Source organism: Heterocephalus glaber, unplaced genomic scaffold, assembly GCF_053883595.1.
Source record: "Heterocephalus glaber isolate CG9 unplaced genomic scaffold, H.glaber_assembly_v1.0 deba00001504, whole genome shotgun sequence".
In the NCBI taxonomy this organism is placed as follows: domain Eukaryota; kingdom Metazoa; phylum Chordata; class Mammalia; order Rodentia; family Bathyergidae; genus Heterocephalus; species Heterocephalus glaber.
The window spans coordinates 70,651,633-70,676,033 of NW_028258324.1; the positions used below are offsets into that span (position 1 = coordinate 70,651,633).

General features: G+C 41.9%; 2 pseudogenes; one reads left to right on the forward strand and one right to left on the reverse strand.

The window, feature by feature from the left end:
* Window positions 1-24,401, reverse strand: part of LOC110349409 (zinc finger protein 639-like) — a 31,737-nt pseudogene that overhangs the window by 1,949 nt on the left and 5,387 nt on the right.
* Window positions 22,737-22,884, forward strand: LOC147825429 (U2 spliceosomal RNA; annotated as a pseudogene).

A 24,401-nucleotide genomic window follows, 5' to 3' on the forward strand; every position in this document is an offset into this window, starting at 1 on the left:
GTCCAGAATTCTAAGTACAAGACTGGGAACCATCCAGTTCTGATTTCTGCTTCCAGCCTTGATTTCTTCTGCAAATTTTGGTGAGACATTTGAGGTCTTGTTATTAGAATCATCATCTTTGTTGTTAAAATTACTTTAAGTCTGGCTGTCTTATAGAACTGACACTATAGCAATGATGAAAAATTTCATTGGCTCCATCTGTACTTCTGTTCACTCCAGAGAAATCTGAATATAAGAAGTATATAAAGTCTTCCTTTTTCTTAGGCGACCCATTCATATGTTTTCCATGTGGTATAATTCTTAATACTGGAGTGAGGAAAAATGAATTACTTGGAGGCTTCTGCAGGTGGTACGACCTGCCAGTCTCCTGGGACCCATCCGCCCTGCCCAGGTGCGGCAGCCAGATGCCAGTGGGTGAGCTGCTCAGGTGTAGCCGAGGCACTAGGGTGTGGGCAGGTGGGACTCCTGGTGTATTTTAAGTGCTACCTATTTTGCGTAGATTTCTACACCTAGTTGTATCCTGGAAGCCCTCTTTCTGGAGTGTCTAGTTGTGTTGTTGTGACTGCCATAATGTCCTGAAATGGTGCAAAACATTTAGCTTTCATGGTCATTCTGAAGAGCCAGAAGTCACACGGTGCCAGATCTGGTGAATAAAGTGGATGAGAATGCACCCTGATGTTTGTACGAGCCTGCCTTTCCATTAAATGGAATGCAACAGCAGCATTCATTGTATTTTTTGATCACACCTTATAAAGATACACAAAGGAGGATTTCCAGAACTTCTTCAGAAAATGTCAAAAACAATAGGGTAAGTGTGTGTGAAGCATGGCAGAGTATTCTGAGGAGGATTCATGACAATATGTCTTTTACAGTAGTATTTAAAATTTAAACACACACACTGTATGTTTTGATCATCCTGTGTATGTGGACTAATCAATATCAAAGACATCTACTCTCATTTATTAGGAATGATTATATAGACTGGTTTTCTTAAGTGTCAGATATGGATGGGAGATAAATTCAAAAGAGCTAGCAAAGAGATTAAGGAGAAATAACAGTGAAAAGATTGGTATAAGGAAAAGTACAGGAAGAGTAGTGGAGGAAAGGGAGATAATAGTAGTAGAGCACACACAGATGAAGTTAGTTTTCAGAGAAAAGAGAGATAAAAGAGAAGGGTGTAAGTATAAAATATGACACTATTGATAGATTTTGTTTTGTTGAGACGGAATCTTACCACCCAGTTTGGACTGGACTTGAACTCACTATGTTGCCCAGGTTAGCTTCGAACTTGTGGTCCTCCTGCTCAGCCTCCCAAGTGCTGAGATTATAGGCGTGCACCACCATGCCCAACCTCTATGGGTATTTGGGATATCCAGAAGGTGGTAAGGATCAAGGAGTGATGGAGAAGTGAAACAAAAGCATGCAGTAAAAATGGTCAGAAATACAGAAGTGCCGAAAAAAAAAAAGGAAGAAATTCTTCTTGGAGAAAATCTCAAAATTGTTTTAAGTAACAAGAAAATAAACACTGAGATGTGAGAAGGTTGTTAGCATATCTCTGGACACTACTTGTGGAAAGGAGGGAGTGGAGAGTTAGTGGAAATGACAACCCTCGAAGTTAGAAACATGAGCAAGCATATGATAAGAACATTATTTCTAGGAACAATGGGCCAGTTTAAACACAGAGGTGACAAATCCCCAGTCTACACTCTTGACAGAGGTTAGTAACAGTATACAAAATGAAGAAAACGGAAATCAAGCTATGGTCACAAGGGCTCCTTCATATATATAAAGGTGTGTATGTATATATATTTTTAATGAGACATCAGAAACCAGCAGCATGCCACACCCATTGTGAAACAGCCTGAAAGTTCCTGCTGATGTGTCTAGGCTAATAATAGTTTAAAATATCCTGCTTCATTGTCAGATCATGTGAGCCACAAAACTCACTTCAACCTGAGTCTATCAACAGGATGTTCCTTGGGGAAGGGTATTGTTCAGTGATAATCTCGGCACAGAAAACCTAACATCATGTGTAGATGAGGTTGAGGACAACCTGCAAAATGCCATCTAGAGAAATAGATGCCATTTCCTCCTGGGGGAGGAAAAAGAAGTGATATGAAGGTGATTTTAAGAAACTGTACCTTGGGGCTGGGGATTTAGCTCAGTGGTCCCAACGCCTGCCTCACGAATGCAAGGTCCTGAGTTTGATCCTCAGTACCAAAAAAAAAAAAAAGAAAAGAAAAGAAAAGAAACTGCATTGGAGTGTGTCTATAGTCCCAACTATTAGAGGGGAAACATTTATTTATTTATTTGGTACAGGGGATCGAACTCAGGAAGAGGGGAAACATTTAATCCTAGATGTTCAAGGACGGTCTGTGCAGCAGCGACATGGAAAAATACAGTGTCTTCAAAAAAAAGGAAAAGAAAAAAAGAAATTGGAGATTCCTCAAATACTTGGTAGACACCGTTCATTTAAAGTTATTGGCAAAAGCCAAGGATGAATTTCTGAGCTCTAAATGAGAAATATGTTCTGAGATGTGGAAAGAAGAAGGAAGCAAGAGAATCTGATAACAGAAATACCTTTGTCAATGTGTAAATAACATCTCTAAGAACTAGAGATAGTTCAGTTGGCATGTGAAGATGGGTTGCTAATTTTCCACATTAGATATGGAAAATGAATTGAAACTAAATTAACCAGGATAGGATGAGGGATGAGCCACAAATGTAGATTTGTGGCTGGCCGGCCTTCATCACATACTGACTCATTCATTAAGTCTGCATTAAGCATCTGGGATCACTGGGCCTGGTACTGTGTGCTAAACAATGAAAATGGAGGAGACCTTGTCTCCGTGGTTTAGGAAGGGGCATTCTCTTAGAGGAGGCAGAAATGTAAATAAATTCCTGAAATGTATTCACCTAATTAAAATATAATTTGGAAAGTTTTTTTGGTTATTCTTTCCCTTTCAACTTCTTTTTTTTCTTTGAGACAGGGTCTCACTATGTAGCTCAGGCTGGCCTTGAACTCACAGCGATCCTCCTGCCTCAGCCTCCTGAGTGCTGGGAGGAGAGGTGTGTGCCACCACACCTGGCTCCTTTCAACTTCTGTCTCTTCTCAGTAGGGCCTTGAGCCCAACCAGCTGTTAGAATCCAAATCATGATGTTATCTGCTGATGAATGTGTGAAGTACTATTAACAAGGGACATTTCTTTTTTTCTTTTTTTTTTTTTTGGTATCAGGGATCAAACTCCAGACCTTGTGCTTTCGAGGTAGATGGCAGAACCACTGAGCTAAATCCCTGGCCCAGGACACTTCTTTTAAAAGCTGTTGTTTTCCTTTCGATAGTAAAAGTAAAACATACTAATTGGAAACAATTCAGACAAGGACATAAATGAAAATAGTAATCACTCGCAATTCTGTTATCTAGCACAAAGTTTACCAATACTTTGGTGTCTTATTATCCATACATATTTCTCACCTGTTTTCTTTCTATTTATCTATCTATCTATCTATCCATCTATCTATGATCTTCCTATCTTTTATTTTGCAGAAATTCTGTATACATGTTGTTTTCTCTACTCACTATATCATGGGCCAATTTCCATGGCATTCACACAGATTTACATCCTTGGCGGGTGTGGTGGTACAAACCTGTGATCCCAGCACTTCAAAGGTTGAGGCAGCAGGATCATTGTGAGTTCAAGGCCAGCCTGGGGTACATAGGAAGACCCTGTCTCAAAAAACAAAACAGAAAAGATCTACATCCTTGCTTTAGGTAACTTCTCCATAACATCTGTTCCGGAAATCTTGGAAAGAAATACACGGAGACACAGAATTTGGGTAAAATAATAAAATTTCTACTCGCGAGTGGGAGGGACTGCCAAAAACTGATCTGGTTAGTATCTGAGCCCCCTTTGTTCAGGGGTTCCCTTTTTATATCCTTTTTAGCCATTATCTCATCCCTAGCTGTCTTTGATGTGTAAATACAATCCCAGTTCCTCTTTACAAGTCACAGACACAAGACACAAGATAGGCACATATACATTGTAAATACACCCAGCCATTGCAATTTTGTTAGGTTAATGAAGTTACTGGTTAGAGTCAGACTACCTTCACCTTAAACAAGGAGAGTTATGGGAAAAACAAATCTTAAAAGAACACATTACTTATTTTGCTTCTACAACTACCTTAATATTCAATCTACTAAGTTATCTAAAACTTTTCCCTATCATGTCCATTGTGTGGCTGAATGGCTGTTTATTCAAGCTGAACTCTAACTGGTGTCCTTCCTGGCCATTCTCCAAGCATGCATATTCAGAAGGTCCATTCTGTTTGACGTGAAATCAGAGGAACTTATCAGAATTTAAAAAAATGAAATATATGACTTATTTCAAAGAGAAATTTCAAGAATGAGAAAGATAGAATGAAAAAGAAATGGCTGATGAAAGGAATGTTAGGCATTTGTAAATATTTTATTACAAACTACATAATTTCTTCCAAATGAGACTTGACCTTTTTATTCTTCTAAAACTCTGACAGTGTCTGAAACACTTACAAAATCAGATTATACCTGTTTGGGGTGAAGTTTCAAAATTTCTGCAAGTATACTCCCTACCTCAGTGTTGGTGGACCTACCACAAGTATACTGAGCAGCCAGGGCTTCCTGGAAAGCTGTTTATGGGGGATCCATCAAGAACAGACTGGGGCTGGGGATTTAGCTCAGTGGTTCCACCGCCTGCCTTGCAAGCGGAAGGACCCCAGTTCGATCCCAAGTACCAAAAAAAAAAAAAAAAAAAACACAGAGTCCACTGACTCACTCCTCTATTGATGAGGTGTCTAGGTGTGGCTTGTGGACACTGAAAGTGTGCAGGATTGCGGAGCCTGACAGAGGAGAAGTCAGGAGATCATCAGAGCCAGTCTGTGCCTGGTTGGTAGTGTTGGCCTAGAGCTCTTGGAATACAGAAGAGGACAGGGTAGTCACTGGGAAAAGCGGCTAGGATTCAGAAGTAGCCTGCATCTGGCTGGCTTTAAAACCAGGGGGAAGTCTAAGGTGTGGTTTGCAGAGATAGGAAGAGGCAGGAGCAGGAAGTAGGCCCAGGAGGGCCGGTGTGGGGCTGACCCAGGCTGGGCAGCACAGCAGCAGGGAGTGGAGCCAGCAGGGCACGGGTGGGGGCTGGGTGGAGCTCAGGTGCAGCAGGTGGGTGATGCAGATGGTCTCCAGCAGGCAGGCCACCATCAGGGACAGACGCAGGGCGAAGTAGACGACTGTGGGAAAGGCAAGCTGGCGTCTGAACTTTCCTCATAGCTCTTGCCCAGGTGCAGTCTTTTCCCTCAGAAGCCCTTCCTTTCTGAGGGGGGCCACACCGAAGAGGAGTGAGTCACTCATCTTGAGGTGCTTAGAAACAGCTGGGCCTGAAAATGTCTCGTCTCCTGGCATTAAGTACTAGAACCCTTGGCCCGCTGCCTGCATCCAGCGCAGATCTGGTCTGAGAGCCTTCCCTATCCACCAAGGGCAGCAAGAACAGGTTTCGTCAGGGACATTGCCACAGCTAGGCTAAACAGAGGGGCACCTGGAATAGAGGGCACCTCGCCAACGCACAGGCCATAAGGTCAGGGGGAGAAAACAGAGATTTGCTGGACCCCAACACTGCAGATCCTAGAAGAAAATCATTCATCCAAAGTACAGTTAAAAAACAAATATGTTTTCCTGTTTCGGGGCTCATTTTCTTTTTTCTTCTCTTCTTTTTCTTACTCTTTTTTTTTTCTATTTTTATTCTCCATATTATTTATTTTTCTCCTTTTTTCTTTCATCTTCTAATTCTCATTTCTTTCTGTTACTTTAATTCTGTAAATATCATTCTACTCCTTAATAAGATCCTTTGTCTCATTTTTCTTTTCCCCTTTCTCATCTCCATTTATTAATTTTTCTTCTTTTTTTTTGAGACAGGGTCTCGCTTTGTAGTTCAGGCTGGTCCTGAACTCACTATGTAGCCCAGGCTGGCCTTGAACTTGTGGCGATCCTCCTGCCTCAGCCTCCCAAGTGCTGGGATCACAGGTGTGCACCACCACACCCGGCTAATTCTTCAAAAAAATTTTTTGCATTCTTCCATTCCCAACTCCTTATTAGCTTTACTAATTGTGAGATAGTTAGCTAACTCTGTGTTACTACTATTGAATCCTTTTACTGGAGGTATAGTTATTGCATTTAGTATATATTTGCTGTATGGCAATATTTGATTTGTCTTAGAGTTTATACTATAATTGTAGACTTATTTTCTAAAGTTAAGGGTGGTACATTATTTGTTCTTATGGTATGTCAATATCCAGTTTGTTCACAATGGACTATAGTGAAATCTAGATTTATTAGTATCTGCTTCAAGAAACTGTACTTTAATAAAATGGAGAATTCAGAAGAAATGGATAGATTCCTAGATATATATGAACTACCAAAGCTGAACCAGAAGGCATAAAAATCCTAAATAATCTAATGTCAGGCAATGAGACTGAAGAAGTAATAAAAAAAACCTACCAACTAAGAAAAGCCATTTCCAATGGATTCACTGCTGAATACTACAAGAACTTTAGGGAAGATCTAATGCCAATACTCCTCTTTAATGAAATTGAAAGAGAAGGAGTAATCCAAAAGTCATTCCTGGAAGCTAGCATTACACTGATTTCAAAACCAGAAAAAGACCTAACCAGAAACCAGAACTATAACCCAATCTCTTTAATGAACATTGACACAAAAATCCTCAACCAGATCCTGACAAACAGGATGCAAAAAATCATCAAAAAGATGATACATTGTGACCAAGTAGGATCCATCCAGGGATGCAGGGATGGTTCAACACATGCAAAGCAGTAAATGTAATACATTGCTAGACAAAAGCAAGGAAAAAAATCATATGATCATCTCAATTGATGCAAAAAAAGCATTTGACAAAATTCAACATCCATTCACAATAAAAATCCTTTTTTGCTTTTGGTATCAGGGATCGAACTCGGGTCCTTGCGCTTGCACAGCAGGCAGCAAAACCACTGAGCTAAGTCCCCGGCCCTCATGATAAAAATCCTGAAGAAAATAGGTATAAAAGAACCTTATCTCAATCTAACAAAATCCATTTATGGAAAACCAATGGCGAACTTCATATTAAATGGGGAGAAGCTGCAAGCTTTCCCTCTAAAATCAGGAACCAGACAAGGATGTCCACTAACACCACTGCTGTTCAATATAGATCTTGAAACATTACCCTTAGCAATCAGGCAAGAGAAAGAAATGAAATGGATATGTAAAGGAAAGGAAGAAGTTAAATTACCATTATTTGCAGATGACATGGTTCTCTATGTAGAAGAACCAAAAATTTCCCCCAAAGACTCCTATAATTAATAACCAGATTCAGTAACCTAGCAGGGTACAAAGTCAACACACAAAAACTCAATAGCTTTTGTATATACCAATAATAAACTCACCAAGAAAGAAATTAGGGAAACAATGCCTTTCACAATACCATCAAGAAAAATTAAATACTGTACATAGCAATTAACCTAACCAAGGAAGTGGGAGACCTCTATAATAAAAACTACAGTACTTTGAAAAAAAAGGAGATAGAAAAGGAGATCAGAATATGGAAAGATATCCCCTGCTCCTAGATAGGCAAAACCAGTATAGTAAATATGGCCATACTTCCAAAACTGATATACAGATTTATTGCAATCCCAATCAAAATAACAATAGCATTCTTCTCAGAACTAGAGAAAACAGCCCTAAAATTCATATGGAACCGAAAGAGACCTAGAATAGCAAAAGCAATCCTGGGCAGCAACAGCAAGGCAGGAGGAATTACAATTCTGGACTTCAAGTTATACTACAAAGCTACACTGGTATTGGCAAAAGTGGGCAAGCAAGCAAACAAACAAACCCCAGAAACGTGGATCGATGGAACAGAACAGAGGGTGCAGAAACAACTCTAAGAACATTCAACTACTTGATCTTTGACAAAGGGGCCAAAAATTTACACTGGAGGAAAGAGCACCTCTTTAACAAATGATGCTGGGAACATTGGTTGTCCACATGCAGAAGACTGAATCTAAACCCATATCTCTCACCATGTACTAAAATAAAATCAAGATGGATTAAAGATCTAATATTAAAATAGAAACATTTAATCTGCTGGAAGATAAAATAAATAAAACTCTTGAAGACATAGGCATAGGCAGGGATTTTCTGAACAGAATCCCAATTACATAAGAGATAACACCAAGAATCAACAAATGGGATCATATCAAATTCAAAAGTTTCTGCACAGCAAAGAAAACAACCAACAGAGTGAAGAGATAACCTACAGAATGGGAAAAATTTCTTGCCAGCTACTCCTTCTCCTAGTGGACTAATATCTAGATTGTGTGAAGAACTCAAAAGAATTAGACCACCCTGAAATAAAGACTCAATCAAAAGATGAGCAAGTGAAATGAATAGACCCTTCACAGAAGAAGCACAAATGGCCAATAAATGCTTGAAGAAATGCTCAACACCCCTGGGCATTAGAGAAATGCTAATGAAAACAACTCCCAGATTTCCTCTTACCCCAGACAAAATGGCTATCATCAAGAAACCAGATAACAACAAATGCTGGCAAGACTGCAGTGAAAAAGAAATTCTCCTACATTGTTGGAGGGACTGTAAAGTAGTACAACCATTATGGAAATCAGCACGGGGATTCCTCAAAAAACTAAAAATAGAAATTCCATTCAACTCCGCTATTTCCCTTCTAGATATCTTCCCAAAAGGGTTAAAAGCATAATATTACAGAGATCCATGCATGCCCATGTTTATAGCAGCACAATTCACAATAGCTAAATCTTGGAAGCAGCCTATATGCTCATCAACAGATGAATAAATAAAGAAAATGTGGTATTTACACACATGGAGTACTACTCTGCCATAAAGAAGGATATACTTGAGTCATTTGTAGAAAAATAAATACACCTTGAGACCACAATGCTAAGTGAAATAAATCAGACATACAAGCTTAAATATCACATGGTTCTCTTGTATGAGAAACTCAAAATATAAATAAATTAAAGAGCAAAATAAAAGATAATGAAAGGGGAAAAAAACCTTTTGGCTGGGAGTAGTAACAAATGCCTATAATTCCAGCACTCTGGCAGGAGGATTGCAAATTTGAGCCCAGCAAATTAGTGAATTATTGAGACCCTGTCTCAAAATAAAAAAGGACTGGAGATGTCATTCAGTGTAAGGGCCCTGGGTTCAATGCTCAGTACTAGGGCCAGGGGTTTAGCTCAGTGGTTCTGGAGCCCACCGTGCAAGCACAAGGTCCTGAGTTCGATCTCGGTACCAAAAAACCCCCAAACAAACCAATCCTCAGTACTGGGTGAAAAAGAAGGAAATAACTGGCATCATTCCTATTTTCCTTCTCAATTCCCCAGTTTGTATGATGTTGTTTCAGTGGAATCCACCTGAACAGCTCAGCTCAACATTTTTATAGTAATTATAGCATGCCCATTATGATGATAAGGATAAGATTTCTACCATGTGACACCTGGTGGCTCTCAGTTACATGAACTTGCTGATTTAAGTGTGTTAGCTATTAAAGTTTTAGAACTTTAAGTGACATCGTTAAGAAAATGAAAAGTAGTCCTTAAACAGACCATATTTATAATGCATATAACCTATGACCAGAACATAGAAAGAACTCTTACAGCTCATTAATAGACAACCCAATTAAAAAGTAGACACAAGAAGATGATAAATAGCCAGTACAGCACAAGGAAAGGTGTGCAACACTAGAATCTGAAAAATACTAATCAGTACTATAACAAGATTAATTTATACACTCATTAGGGGTTGAAGTTAAAAGTTCTAAAATGTTTTGGAGTGCTGGTTTGGTATTCTTGAAGTTCCTAAGGTGCTCTTTGTCATGAAAGTATCTCATTTCTCCATCAATTTTGAAAGATAGTTTTGCAGGGTACATCAATCTGGGTTGGAGGCTGTTTTCCTTTAGTGCTTGGAATACATCACTCCAAGCTCTTCTTGCCTTGAGGGTTTGCATTGAGAAGTCTGCTGTGATTCTGATGGGCTTTCCTTTGTATGTGATTTTTCTCTCACTGCTTGTAGAATTTTGTTCTTCTGTTGGATTTCTGGAATCCTAACTACTATATGCCTATTTGTAGATTTTTTTTGATCAAGGCTAGCTGGAGTCCTATGTGCCTCACTTATCTGTATTTCAAGTTCTTTTGCCCTCCTTGGGAAGTTTTCTGCCATCACTCCTGTGAACAGTTTTTTTTATGTCATCTGCACTCTCTCCTGTTTCTTCATTGACTCCAATCAGTCTTATGTTATTCTTCTTTGCATCGTCTAGCAGCTGCTGGATTGATTTCTTGTGTTCCCTTACAATTTTAAAGCAATTTTTCTTTTCCTGGTCACTAATTGCAATCTTATCTTCTATATCTGAAATTCTATCCTCACATTGGTTCATTCTGCTCCACAGACTTTCAATGGAGTTTTTAATCTTCTGGAAATCTGTTTGCATCTGTTTTATGGATTCCATTTGTTTCCTATATTGGGATTCCATCGTGTTCCTCAGATCCTCTATTTTTTTTATCTGTGTCCTCTCTAGATTTATTAATCATGTCTTGTACCATGAGCACAATCTTTGTTGTTATCTGAGTAATTATTTCTGATTTCATTTTTTCCAGATCCTCTTTTGTTGCCAGTTCAGGGAGTCCAGGTGGTTGAGTAACAGATTGTTCCATCTCACTTCCTTTTGGGGTTGCTGTAGGTGATCTGGACGTCTAGTTTTGAGACTTGTTTACATGTCTTCTCCATTTTGCCGGGGTGAGGGGTGCCAGCTCACCTCCTCTGTGCTTGCGGGGGTCAGTTATTGGTACTTTTATTTTTTTTTAATTTATTTATTTATTTATTTATTTGGTACCAGTGATCGAACTCAGTACTTTCTGCTTTTGGGGCAGGCGATGGAACCACTGAGCTAAATCCCTGGCCCAGTTATTGGTATTTTTAAAAAGCTGTAGCAGGCAGCCAGAGTTAAGAAATATCAAAAACCTTCCCTAGAAATACCTACTACTTAAATATCTTCCTTTGACTCTTAAGCTGCTACCAAAGCATCAACCTTACCCACATAGAGAACAAAAGTAAAGGTACAGTTCTACTGGTTACCAGGGAAACATACTACTGGTTACCAGGCTACAGATGCTGGCTGCCTGCACTGGCTTACTGGACATTATTTGACCTTCACTGCTGACTTAGGTGGTGAGGCCTGAGGGTGTCTGATCCACAAGGACGTGGATCAAACTCAAGACCTTGAGCTTGCCAGGCAGGCATGGCACCCCTGAGATACATCCCCGGCCCTCCTCCATCACCTTTGTCTCCGTCCCTTTCCAGGACTTTCCCTGCTGTGCTCTCTCCTGGGCCCTTTTTCTCACATCTCTATCTTGTCTCTTCTACTTTTCATAGTGTTTCGGGGAAGTCAATGCAGAGACTGTGCCTCTGTCTGAATCATTTGATGGTCCCATGCCCTGTGCTACTGGGTGGTTCTTTCTAGATGAGATTTTAGGGTGGCTTTTCCCTCCAGATATGGACAGCTCCATGGTGAAGATGTCTGGTGGCCACATGTTTCCAGCTGAGACAGTGAGTTTGTTGATGCCAGAAAACTCTTCTGGGCTCCAACTGAAGAAGAAATTGTCCCACATCTGCGGCTGGTGCAATGAGGAGTGGAGGTGAACAACAGTGAGCTCATCCTGGAAGCCTTTCTGGCCCTTTCCATTCTCCTTAACACCCTGACCCCCCACTCCCATTTATGTCCCTAATGACTACACCCTACTCCTCCTCTTTATTTGTCATCATCAAAGTAGCCTTTCTTGGTATTTTCTTTCTAGGCAGATTTTAAATATGGCCTAAAACCATTTGGACCCAGCAAAGCACCAATATATTGGCCTGTAACCACTTGTCCATTTTGGAGGATTGTTATTTCTACCTTCCTAAGCTGCCCAGGGATGTTTGTCTCCCCAGGACCAGTCCAATTCCAGATGGAGTTATTTTGTCCCAGAAAGAGTTATATGTTAGGTAGAGGTTTGAATTAGAAAACTTTTTAGTCACTTCTAACCACTTCCCTTCCCTCAATTTAAAATTGCAAATGGAAGTGGGAAGGAGATAGATGAGTCTACCCTACCATCTCCATCTCCAGGAATGATGTCAGCAGCCAGAGCTGTGCATCCTGCTAAAGATATTGTGATCCAGGATTATTATCGCAAAGAGATTGGCATATGCCTGCCTCATAGTATTACCGATATGTGTTAATATATGGAGGAGCAGGCATAGTTCTAGATGTTGGAGTGTCTTTTCCTTATCCCCCAGGTCTAGAGACAATTCAGAATTTAGTTATGCACAGATCACTTCTTCCTGGAGCATTACAGAAAGGACAAGACTCAGAACAAATGCTTCCTGAGAAAAGATCACCAGAGCATTCTTCTCCCTGCCTCTCTTCCCCATAGAAAAACTTTAGTTTGTAGAAAATCCATTTCAGAGCAGTGGAATGTTGGGACTACAAGACAAAGGATCTTTGTTCCCCACTAGTAACTATGGAAAAGATGGAGGCACCAGGTCTCATCCTTTCCAGGATGGGAGAGCGGGCAAAGGTGAAGAAGATGTTGGCAAGAGTGGGGATGCTGTAGTTGATGCCCGGATGGGAGGCCGTCTGGTTCAGTATGGCCTGGAAGGCAGCAGGCCCAGCCCATACTGATCGAAGCTTGAGCAATCAATGGCCAAAGTGTAGATTGCAGAGACCCTGTGGGATAGACAGCCTCACTTTCCAGGACTGCAGCCTCTCTGCAGAGAAAGAAAATAGGGGCCCTACTAGGAAAATCAAGAGAACCCTCTTTTCTGAGCCAAGACTCCCCAGGTCCAAAGCCTTTCTTGCCAGAGTTGGGGAAGATGGGCTGGGCTAGTAGGCAAATAGTGCAAGTGGTAAGTGAGTCGGTAGGACTCTATTCTCATTCCAATTGTTTCCTTCTCATGCAAAATCTGCTCAAACTTGTATGCAAACTTGGCCTTGATTTGACCACTTAGAACCCTTGACAAGATTTCTTAAGGTAGCCCTTAGAGCCCTGAGTTCGGCCCAGCATTAGTACTGCTTAGCGCTGTTTTAGAACTCATAGCCCAAGACCCTTAGAAATCTGGTCCCTAATGTATTTCTCTTCCTAATTCCTAGGAACTTCTGTCTACCAAAGGCAAGAACTGATTTATTCATAGTAAAAGCAAAAGACCACATTAACTAGATAAATACGAGAAACATATTGTAGGTATTCTGAATGGTACTTTTCTTGCCTTAGCGTTTATCTTGGTTCAATGCATTTACTTTGCTCCTTTCAGACTCAGTGAGTCAGGTATCTTGTGGGTTATTTCCAGCATCAGGATCATTAGGCAACAGCACTGAGAATACATCCTATGACCAGTCACAAAGTGAGGGCCGTGCAGATATTGGCTCTTGGCCATAGCCAAGGAGCCAGCTGGGTATTTCTTAATCAGGACTTTGCTCCATTGCCATCTTTATGTAGTCTTTTCTTTTCTCTTCTTCTCTAGATCACCATCTCTTTCCATCATTATTTAGATATGTATGCTGATTAGGCATAAATATTCCCTCAAGGAAGCAAAGAATCTACTCCTTTTACCCTGCTTAGATTATCCACCTTCCCTCAGTGTTTTAGTTAATACTTGGGGGAATGTTTAAAATCAGAGGTTGCTCTACCCATAGATGCCTTATCAAGGGGAAGAGAGACAAAAAGAGGGAGAAGTGGTGGATGGGGCATCAAAAGTCAAGGAAAAGTTGGCATAGGAGAGACGGGGAGATGAAAGGGTTTGGTAGAGCCCCATGCAGGCAGGAATAGATGCACGCTGTGTGTACTCATCAGGGAAATGTCTTTCTATCACCAAGAGGTAATCAGGAGATGAACACTGTGGAAGGAATGGTTAACAGGTTAATTCTGAATGCTTCCATGTGCTCAGAGAGACATCTTAGATGTGCAGCACTGCATTTGGGTCTCCCCTGTTCTTGCTCCATTATGCCTTAAAGCAGAAAGCTGACAGAGGCAGAGGAGCAGTCTTCCCAGGGGGTTACCCCCCTCCATCTTCCTCTTCCAGACTCTTTTTTGGAGAAACTCACCGGGAGTCCCTGAACCCTGGAGCTTACAGGAGCTCAGACCACGTCTTGGTTTTGAATACTGCTCAGGTCAGATGCCGGAGGTCACAGTAGCGATGCCTGCTTTGCTCCTGCCCAGCTATGCACCCCCAGGCTCTGGGCGGGTAAACAGTTGGGCCAAGACTAGGAGAAAAGTATCCTATTTGGCAGCTCTGTGCTGAAATTAATAACAAAGTAACTTGCCTTAATGAGACCGTGGGCAGGAGAAAGAATAATTATGTTTTTCTAAGGCCAGAAAACCTATAGATTTGAAAATGTGGCAATATTCAGTGACTTGATTATGAATACTACAGGATCTTATAGCCTTTGTTGGCATTGAGGACTATTACAAATACCAAATTATAAAGCTTTGTTCGTACTTCCATCATCTATTGTATGGATTTTTATAATGGCCTCTAACTAGATTTCTTCTTTCCAGACTTTCTGATTCATTTTCCCCAAACCTATGTTCTCCATGCAGTTTTATGCTATGTGTTGATGGCATGATAATAAAACTTAGCCAAGCTGTTTTTAACATCTTTCTATTGTCAATAATGTTATGTGTTATCATAAACTAGTAATCTCAGCTAACATGAATATTATTGGCATGTATCAGTAATATAAAGTCTCAGGACCTCCATTAAACAAACAAACCAAATGAGTGAATTGGAGGAGGTTTTTTTTTTTTGGTCCGGGTGATCGAACTCGGGTCCTTCCGCTTGCGAGGCAGGCGGCAGAACCACTGAGCTAAATCCTCGGCCCTAGAGGAGTTTTATATTAAATATCTTAGTTACACTTCCAGAAAGACTTGGAATTTTTTTCCTTGCAGAAAGGGGGAAGGGTCAGACCTAGAATATAAAGGAAACTTTGTTCATAGTGGAAGATCATGACAGCCTTAAATAGAAAGTGCTGAGAGAGGCAGGAATGACTCAGAGCACTGAAGTAGGAAAGCACTGAAGTAGGAAAGCACCGAGACCGGGCTGCAGCGCATTCTATTTGAGGTTTGCCGTATCTGCAGTCTCTTAGCCTGACCATATCTGTAAGTGATTTCTTCCCCTCTTTTGAGAACTTGGCCAACCTGAAGCAGAGGTTGAATGGAAATAAAGAAGGAAAAAGAAGAGAAAGAGAAGACGGGTGGCTAGAAGCACTGGGGTGAGAAGAACAAAAATGGAGAGAGAGAAGGGAAAGGGGGAATTGCTGGAAAACCTGCTCAAGGTTTAGGGCTCCTTTTTGTGACTTGAAAGGGTGTAGTTAGGAGGTAAGTCAGCATTTGGCAGCCTGAGGTACAGTACTGGCTTGTGGGAAGAGGAAGCTGTTACAAGGGCTGGGGCAACAGGTGCTTTCCCAAGCTTGGAAGCCAGGTAACTGTATACATAGTGCATACTTTTACAGTGAGTCAGACGCAGGTGTGCTTGGGGACAATAAGTGGAAGCAAATAAGATCCTAAGACTGAGATAGCAGCAAATGAAATCCTAAGACCTTTGGTTTTGGTCTAGAATATAAGGCAGAAATTTAGGAGACAGAACCCCTAGAAAAATGATCTGTTGGGCTGGGGATTTAGCTCAGTGGTTCCATCGCCTGCCTCGCAAGCGCAAGGACCCAAGTTCGATCCCCGGTACCAAAAAGAAAAATGATCTATCATTCAGGGCAGTTTTCTGCTTCGAAAGAAGGAGCTGGAGGCTGAGTATGATGGAACAATGAGGCAGAAACTGAGCACAAAGTCTGTCCTTCAGATTGGGCCCCTCATATCATGTAGGACCAGTGTACTGCTATGTGGGTGTCCACAGGGACACACTCTTGTGGCACTGGACATTGGCTAGCAGGGTGAAGGACTTAACGAGAGAGAAATGCTGGAGTTCCATGTGGAGGGCTGTTACCAGATGGCATGGTGTCCAGTGGTTCCAGGCTCTTTTTGACCCACCCAAAGAATTGGCTAGAACAACTGATGAACAGGTAAATGTAACTTTTTTTAAAGGAAGAAAAGAGAAAAAGTGCAGAAAAGAGAGGCGCAAAGGAGGCAAGAAAAGTGAAGATATGTCCTGCGTGCGGGACAGGGAACTGCAGAAATAGATAGACAGGGCCGGGGATTTAGCTCAGTGGTTTCACCACTGGCTGCAGAAGTGCAAGGACCCGAGTTTGATCCCTAATAGGTAGAGAGCAGAACAGGAAGATCATAGTGGTGGTGAAGTCAATGGCCACCATCTTTAATACTCTCTCAGATCCATTCAGTTGGAAGTTGCTCTGCCCACGCATTCCCCGCTGTGACTGACAGGTCACATCCTGTTGTTCAGCTTCCCTTTGGGATCTTTGTAATTGACAGGTTATGTCCTGTTTTCCAGCCAGCCTGCCCTGCGTTAATCTCCTTCCTCAGGCTGGGCAGCCAGGCCTTGGGTGCAGGAAAGCAGCATTAACTTCAAGCCCTGCTGAAAGCCTGAAGATAGTTGATGTGTGACTTGTTTGTTTGTTTGTTTGGTACCAGGAATGGAACTTGGGTCCTTGGGCTTTCGAGGCAGGCAGCGGAACCACTGAGCTAAATTCCTGGCCCTGTATGACTTGTTTTTGCTGAGATTGGCCAAAAACTGGAGTGGACCTACATCTAAAGGTTGGACTCAACAGTAGATTAGCTGTCAGGAGAGGGAGACGATGGAAACAGGGGAAGAAAGGCAACAAGGCAAGGACTCACACCTGACCTGATTTCAACCCCAGGATCTGGAAATCTCAGGTACTGTTGCTGCTGCTGTGGCGACCACAAAAGCACTGGGCACTTCATTGTATGATAGGCGTTGTGTAAGTGACTTTCCCACCTTGCTTTATTCAGTCCCTGAACAATCATCCAATACACATACCGGATAGGAGTATGTAGAAAAAGGAAACAGAGCCAACAAAATGGAGACAAGGCCACTTGACTTTGATTTCCCAACTATATTTTAGAAGATAGTAAATTTGAGGAAAATATAAATTTTATCATTAACTGAAATAATTTGACTGATCATCTTAACAAAAAACACCTAACATGATAAATTAGAGGCTATTTTCAAATAAAGCAATAAAAGTCATAGTGCTCAAAATAATCTGGATTGCAGATTTTACAACGCTTTTGGCTTATAACAAGCCATAAAAATCATGTAGTTTCTCAAAGACACAATCAACAGAGTACAAAGACAACTTATGGGACAAAATATTTGCAAGCCATATATCTGAAAAGGGATTAATACCCCAAAATATTAAAAAATTCCTATAACTCAATAGTACTCCCCCCAAAAAAGCCCCCAAGTAATCCAATTTAAAAATGAGCAGAGGACTTGAACAAACATTTCTCCAGAAAAGATATATACATGACCAACAGATATATGAAAAGATGCTCAATATCACTAATCATGAGGAAAATGCAAATTAAAACCACAGTGAGATAATTTATTACCTCACTCTTTTAGGATGGCTATCATAACGAAAGAGAGAGGAAAACAAGTGTTGGCGAGAAGGTGAAGGAACTGGAACATTTGCACACTATCAGTGGAAGTATAAAACGGTGCAACCACTGAGGAAAACAGTATGGCAGATCCTCAGAACATTAAAAATAAAACTATGGGGGGCCGGGGATTTAGCTCAGTGGTTCTGCTGCCTGCCTCCTGCCTCGTAAGCGCAAGGTCCTGAGTTTGATCCCCGATACCAAAACAAACAAGCAAACAAAAAAATAAAACTGTACAATCCAGCAACCCCACTTCTGAGCACATATCAAAAAAATGAAATCAGGATGCCAAAAAGATGATGTGTGCTTCCATGTTCATTACAGCATTATTCCCAATAGCCAAGATATGGGAATAAAATAAGTGTCCATCAAAGATGAACGGACGAAGAAAATGTAGTGCAGTGTTTTTGTTTGGGCTTTTTTTTTTGGTACTGGGGATCAAACTTGGGTCCTTGTGCTTGGCACAGCAGGCAACAAAACTACTAAGCTAAATCCCCAGCCGGACAAAGAAAATGTGCAAATGCATGCAACAAACTACTATTCAACCTTAAAAAAAGGAAATCTTGCCATTAACTAGTCACAGAAGGACAAATACTGCATACTTCCATTTTTAAGAGATACCTAAAATAACCAAACTCGCAGAAACAGAGAATAGAATGGTGTTATCCAGGTCCTGTAAGGAAGGGGAGCAAGGGAGTTGATTTTCAGTCGGTAGGAAGTTTCAGTTCTGCAAGATGAATCAGTTCTAGAGATCTGCTCTACAACAGTGTACCTGTAGGTAACTGTACTATATTGCACAATTCAAGTTTTGCTAAGATGGCGGATTTTGTGTCATGTGTTCTTACCACAATAAAATGAATTATTTAAAAATCACATAGGTCTCCTCTACCCTCAGAATCCTTAGGGTATGCAGGGTACCCACAGAACATTCGTTATGGTACTTGCCACATTGGCCAACACTCCATCGCACACCAACGATAAGCCCTTGGAATGCTTGCTTAGGAGCCATACTTGCTTAGACTTGCTCTCATTTGGAGTTCATCTCAGGACAGATCCTTGTTGCAATGGACTTGAACAAGTACCCCTGGGTATGTCTGCCCCTCCTTCCCTTCTCCAGTACAGTCTCAGTGGACCAAGAATGGGAAACCCTAATAGGGTCAGCCCTCTTTGGACACAGCTTTAGTGACTGGAAAATCATCTTCTAAGACCATTGGAAATATTTGTACTTGCATTCTCTAGAATGTCCCAGGGTATTTCTAGGACTGTCATGTTCATGCTTGGCACATGTTTCTCCTAAGCTAAGCTAAACTAAATTAAGCTGTGGGCTTTCTTGGTGGTTCAGAAGCTCCCAGCGGACTCATTCAATCATTGTAGGAGACTCAGGGACTTTCTCCACTCTGTTCTTTCTCTGGGTATCACTGAGACCTCTATCCTGGGTTCACTGCTGACATTATGGTAGATAATTCTTTGGAGGACTGTCTTATGGATTGTAAGATGCTTCGAATTATCCCTAGCCCACCAAATGACAGTAGTATCTCTCACCTTTGTTATAACAATTAATAATATCTCTGGACATTGCCCAAGTTCCAAAGTTACAGTTGACAGCATCCAGCAACTTGGACCCTAGGAATTTAACACTTTAAAAAATATGGAATGATAACAGAATGGTCACATGTCTTCTCCTCTCCCTGTTCTGACAATCTCTGGCAGGACAATTTCTTCAAGGAACAACTGTCCCTGGCACGCCCCGTACTTACAGTGAGCAGCCATTTGAGACTCCTCAAGCTTCTTAAGATTGCTATGTCTGGCCTCATTGGCTGGAGTCTGGCGGATCCAGAGTGGACAGGTTGGGCAATAGATCCCCTAAGACTTGAGCATAACAAAGTAATGCTTCTTCAGCAGGGCCAAGGGCACAGGCACAGGGTGTAGGAGCCCAGGTAAGCAAGAGTATCTGACCCAGCTGCAGGAGCCCAGCATCCAGGCCAGCGAGCATTGTCTGTGTGAGTTCCAGAGCTCAAAAGTGTCACCTTCTATTAGTTCCATTAGCCCTGAGGAGGCACCAGACACTACTCAGTGTTCTGGCTTGGAGCATACACCCAGCCCTGGCTGAGGGTTACCTAGAGTGGCTGGACAGTTAGAGCCAGGGCACTCCAGAAGAAGTGGTCTGGCCACAGTTTTCTTGGGCCTTCAGGGCTAAGGAGAAGCAGAGATGTTCAAGTCTGAGCTAAGGACACAGCTGGGCTGGGTTTCTGCAGCCTTCATCTTGAAGAGAGCCTTGGATCTGTTGGAGGATCCCATTGAGTATGGGCATTTCTAGAAATGTTTGCTTCTTCTTGGCATTCTCTTAGCCTTGGTTGCAGCTCTGCAATAAATATCCCCAATTCACCTCAGAAAAGCATTTCTTAGCTGAGCATGGCCGGTGGATGCCTGTAATCCCAGCACTTGGATGGCTGAGGCAAGAGGATCACCATGAGTTCGAAGCTACATGCTACATAGTGACTTCAAGCCCACCCTGCACTACAAAGCAAGACCCTGGCTCAAAAAAAGGCATTTCCGTCCATCTAGGACTGCCCCATTGTGTCACAGATTTCTGTTGCTGTAACACTATATCCAAGAAAGTCAACTTAAAAGAGGAAAGATTTATTTTGGCTCATGGTTTCAGAGGTTTCAGTTTATGGTTGGCTAATTCCAGTGCTCTTAAGCCTGTGGGGAGGCAGAGCATCATGGCAGAGAGGACATGGCTGAGTACAGCTGCTCACCATGGCAACAAGGAACCAGGGAGAGAGTGCCAGAGATGAAGGGGCCGAGACAAGATATAGACTCTACACTCATGGTTCCTGGGCCCACTCCCTTCAACGAGGGCCCAGCTCCTAAGTTTCCATAACTTCCCAATAATGTCATCAAACTCTGAACTCATCAGTGGACTAATCCATTGATAATGTCAGAGCATTTATGATCCAATTGCTTTCCCAAAGCCAATTCGCTGGCAACCAAGCCTTTAGCACATGGCTCTGGAATCCAAACCATTATACACACCCTGTAGGGGCCCCTTATTTGAAGGATGGCAATGGCCACATGTACCATAGTCAGCCTTTCCCGGAGGTGAAAAAGCAGCGGTGAAGAATCTCTCTGGCAACTGCGTGGTACCATCAAAACCTTTCAGCTCATCTCTGGTCATCTTTTTAGTGGCCTCACTTCCAGTTTGGTATTTTCCAGATTATATTCACAGTGTAACCTATGTGATTTGTTTGAAAAACGAATCTGCACATGCCTTTCTTACACTTGAAATCTTTCACTGCCTCCCATTGTCTGGAGCAATTATGATTGCTAGACTTGAGAATTTGCATTTACCATAAGCTCCCTGTTATAGCTGCTGGCCCGGACCATACAGGGACCCCAGGCCTAACAGGATGAAAGCTAACTCCTTAGTATGGTGCTAAAGGCCCTTCCTGACTATTCCCTCCTGTCTCTTTAACGTACATATCCGCCCTGGCTCTGTAAAGTCTTGAAGCTCCGGAAGCATCTTCTTCTTTGGACCCTCAGTGTATGGTATATAATAGCAGGCAGTCAATAAATGTTTGTTGTTGTATTACAAGGTTTTGGGGTGCTACAGTTCCCTTCTAGAGGTGGTTTCTAGGTTCCCTCCATCCTAAACAAAGAATTGGTCAAGATAAGCAAAAAAGGAACCAAGGTTTTACATTTATTAAAGGTATGAAAAGAAAAAAAAACCAAGCTCTACAGAGCAAGTTCAGGCCAACTAAATGTAGGAAAAGAAGTACACTGGACAGGGTGAAAGTGGGCCACTGGGAAGGAGAGAGCACAGTGGCCCATGCTCCGTGGCAGCCATCTTTTCTATCTCCCACTCCTCGGGCTGATGTCAGGTCTAGGCCGTCCTGTCCAGAACCTTCCTGAGTTCTCATGAGAAGGACTGAAGGTAGCATGCTCTGACTGGTTCAAAGTTCAGGGCTTTGGGAAACACTCTGTGCAAGTGTCCTGGAGCTGTGTGGTCAATAGGACATCCCTCCCTTTGCCCCTTACAGCAGTTAGGGGTACTTCTTCGGAGGGGGGAATATTGCAGATAGGCAAGTTAATTAGATGTCTTATAGGCAGTTAGACAGGGCCAGCCCATGAGGAGCCAACCTGGAGGACAGTCAAGACACATTCACTGAAGGGCAGCATTGTAAAAGGAGAGAAACTACTACACTCTTGTGCTTCCCCTGGGGATGAATAGCAGTGATTGATATTCCAAATAAGCATCAATCACCTGGGTAGGGGGCCAAGCCTCTCCAGGAAATATCCCTGATCCACCCTAACTGAATATCCTTGTACACTTGCTATGTGACTTGCTCCCCCATTTGACCCCGCATTTAATCAATACTACCTGGGTGACTGTACTTGTAATCTTATTGGTTGGTCATAGTTTTGCCCCACCTCATGCCCACCTTGTAAATTTCCATTGGGTCTTATAGCTTTGTCCCATTTTGTACCCGCCTCACCACGTGGCTTTGCTGTATAAAACATCTTTAAAAATGGGGTGAGCGGGCAACCCACTTTCTGGTCCTCCTTCAGTCTCTCTTAGAAGCTTTCTTTCTCTCAATAAATTTTTCCTAGTCTGTTTTTTGGTACTGGAGATTGAACTCGGGACCTTGCACTTTCAAGGCAGGCGGCAGAATCACTGAGATAAATCCCCAGCCCCAATTTTTCCTATTCTTAAAAAAAAAAAAAAAAAAAGGGACATCCCTGCTTTCCCAGCCAGTCAGCCACACCCTAATCTCTTGCCTCACTTGCTGGGCATGGTGGCATATACCTGTAATCCCAGCACTCAGGAGGTTGAGACAGAAGGATTTCTGTGAGTTTGAGGCCAACTGGCCATTTAAAAATACAAATTAAGCCGAGGATTTAGCTCAGTGGTTCCACCGTCTGCCTCACAAGCACAAGTTCCCGAGTTCGATCCCCAGTACCAAAAAACCCCAAACAACAACAAAAAAAAGCAAATTAAAACAACACTCAGAGTCCATCTTACTCCAGAAAGAATGGCTATCATCAAGAAATCAGGTAACATCACTTCTCGGCCTTTTGGCTAAGATCAAGTGAAGAAATCAGGTAACATTGTTGGTGGGAATATAAACTATATAAACTAGTGGAATCACTATGGAACTCACTATGGAGATTCATCAAAACACTAAAAATAGAAACTCCATTTGACCCAGCTATTCCCCTTCTAGGTATCTTCCTGAAAGATATCATATTGCAATGATACATGCATATCCATATTTATAGCAGCACAATTCATAAGAGCTAAATCTTGGAAGCAACCTACTGTGTATGCCCATCAACAGATACATGGATAAAGAAAATATGGTATTTACAGACAACAGAGTACTACTCTTTTATAAAGAAGGATAAACTTGAGTCATTTGTATGAAAATGGATGCATCTTGAGGTGATAATTTTAAATGAAATAAATCAGACACACAAGCTTTAGTATCACATGGCTTCTCTTTATGAGGAACCCAAAATAGAAATAAGTCAAAGAGCAAAGTAAAAGATAACAGGAAACAGGAAGTTAGATCTTTCACAAACGGAAAGGAAACCAGGAGACAGAGGCAGGGAGGAGGGAAAGGAAGGGAATGCAAGAGAATGAAAATGTGTTATGTACGTATACTGACTCCCCACAATAAATGTGATCATTATGTACCACGAACATATACTAATCAAAACAAAAATTTAAAAAAATAATTGTTTGTTGAAGGCCTGGACTGTCAGTTCACCATGGATGGAGAGAGGGGACATGGGGACCTTGGCAGATAGGAGAAAGGTCCTGAGGACCTCGTGGGAAGTGTGAGCATCTATCAGAGAAGTTAACTGCTATTCCCATGATGTGAATTCCAGTGGAGTTTTTCCATGTCCCCTGTACTTGCTAGGCACTTTACCTACAGTATTTATATCCTTACAGATAAGAAAACCAAGGCCCCAAGAAGAGCTTCCTCAGACAACATGGACTGAAGCCCCCTCCCTCCTAAAGGGAGGTGCACCCACTCACTACTAAGCTCCTAGGTTCGAGGAGCTAAAATGCAAAATAACAAGTTTTTCTTTAAAATTGCAATTTTCTTTAAACCCTACATCCCAAGAAGCTGGGTGAGAGAGCCTGAATTCCAGTTGATCATTTTAAATCCACAGAGCAAGCTGGGCAGGGTGGTGTACACCTGTAATCCAGCACTTAGGAGGCTGAGGCATGAGGATCACTGAGAGTTTGAGGCCAGCCTGGGCTACAAAGTGAGTCATCGAGGCCAGCCTGGAATACATAGCAAGTTCAAGGCTGCTGAACTACATAGTGAGACCCTGTCTCAACCCTCAACCCTCCAAAATCCACAGAGCCTCCTGTGACAGGTTGCCATTAAACAGTTGAGCGATTCCTGTGCTCTGTTTATCTATAATGAGCTCTGGATAGAGGGACTGTGGAGCCACCCACTTGGAGCCCCTCCTGGAAACTCAGGAGCTATCCTTCTTCTTTTCTTTTCTTTTTTTTTTTTTTTTTAAACAGAGTCTGTGTATTTCAGGCTGGCCTTGAACTCATGGTGATCCTCTTGGCTCAGCCGAGTGCTGGGTTTACGGGTGTGCGCCACCATGCCTAGCATATTCTTGTTATTTTCAATAAAACTCTCCTAACCTAAGAAAGAAAGATAGATAGGAAGAGAGAAAGAAAGAAGCAAAGCAAACCAGTA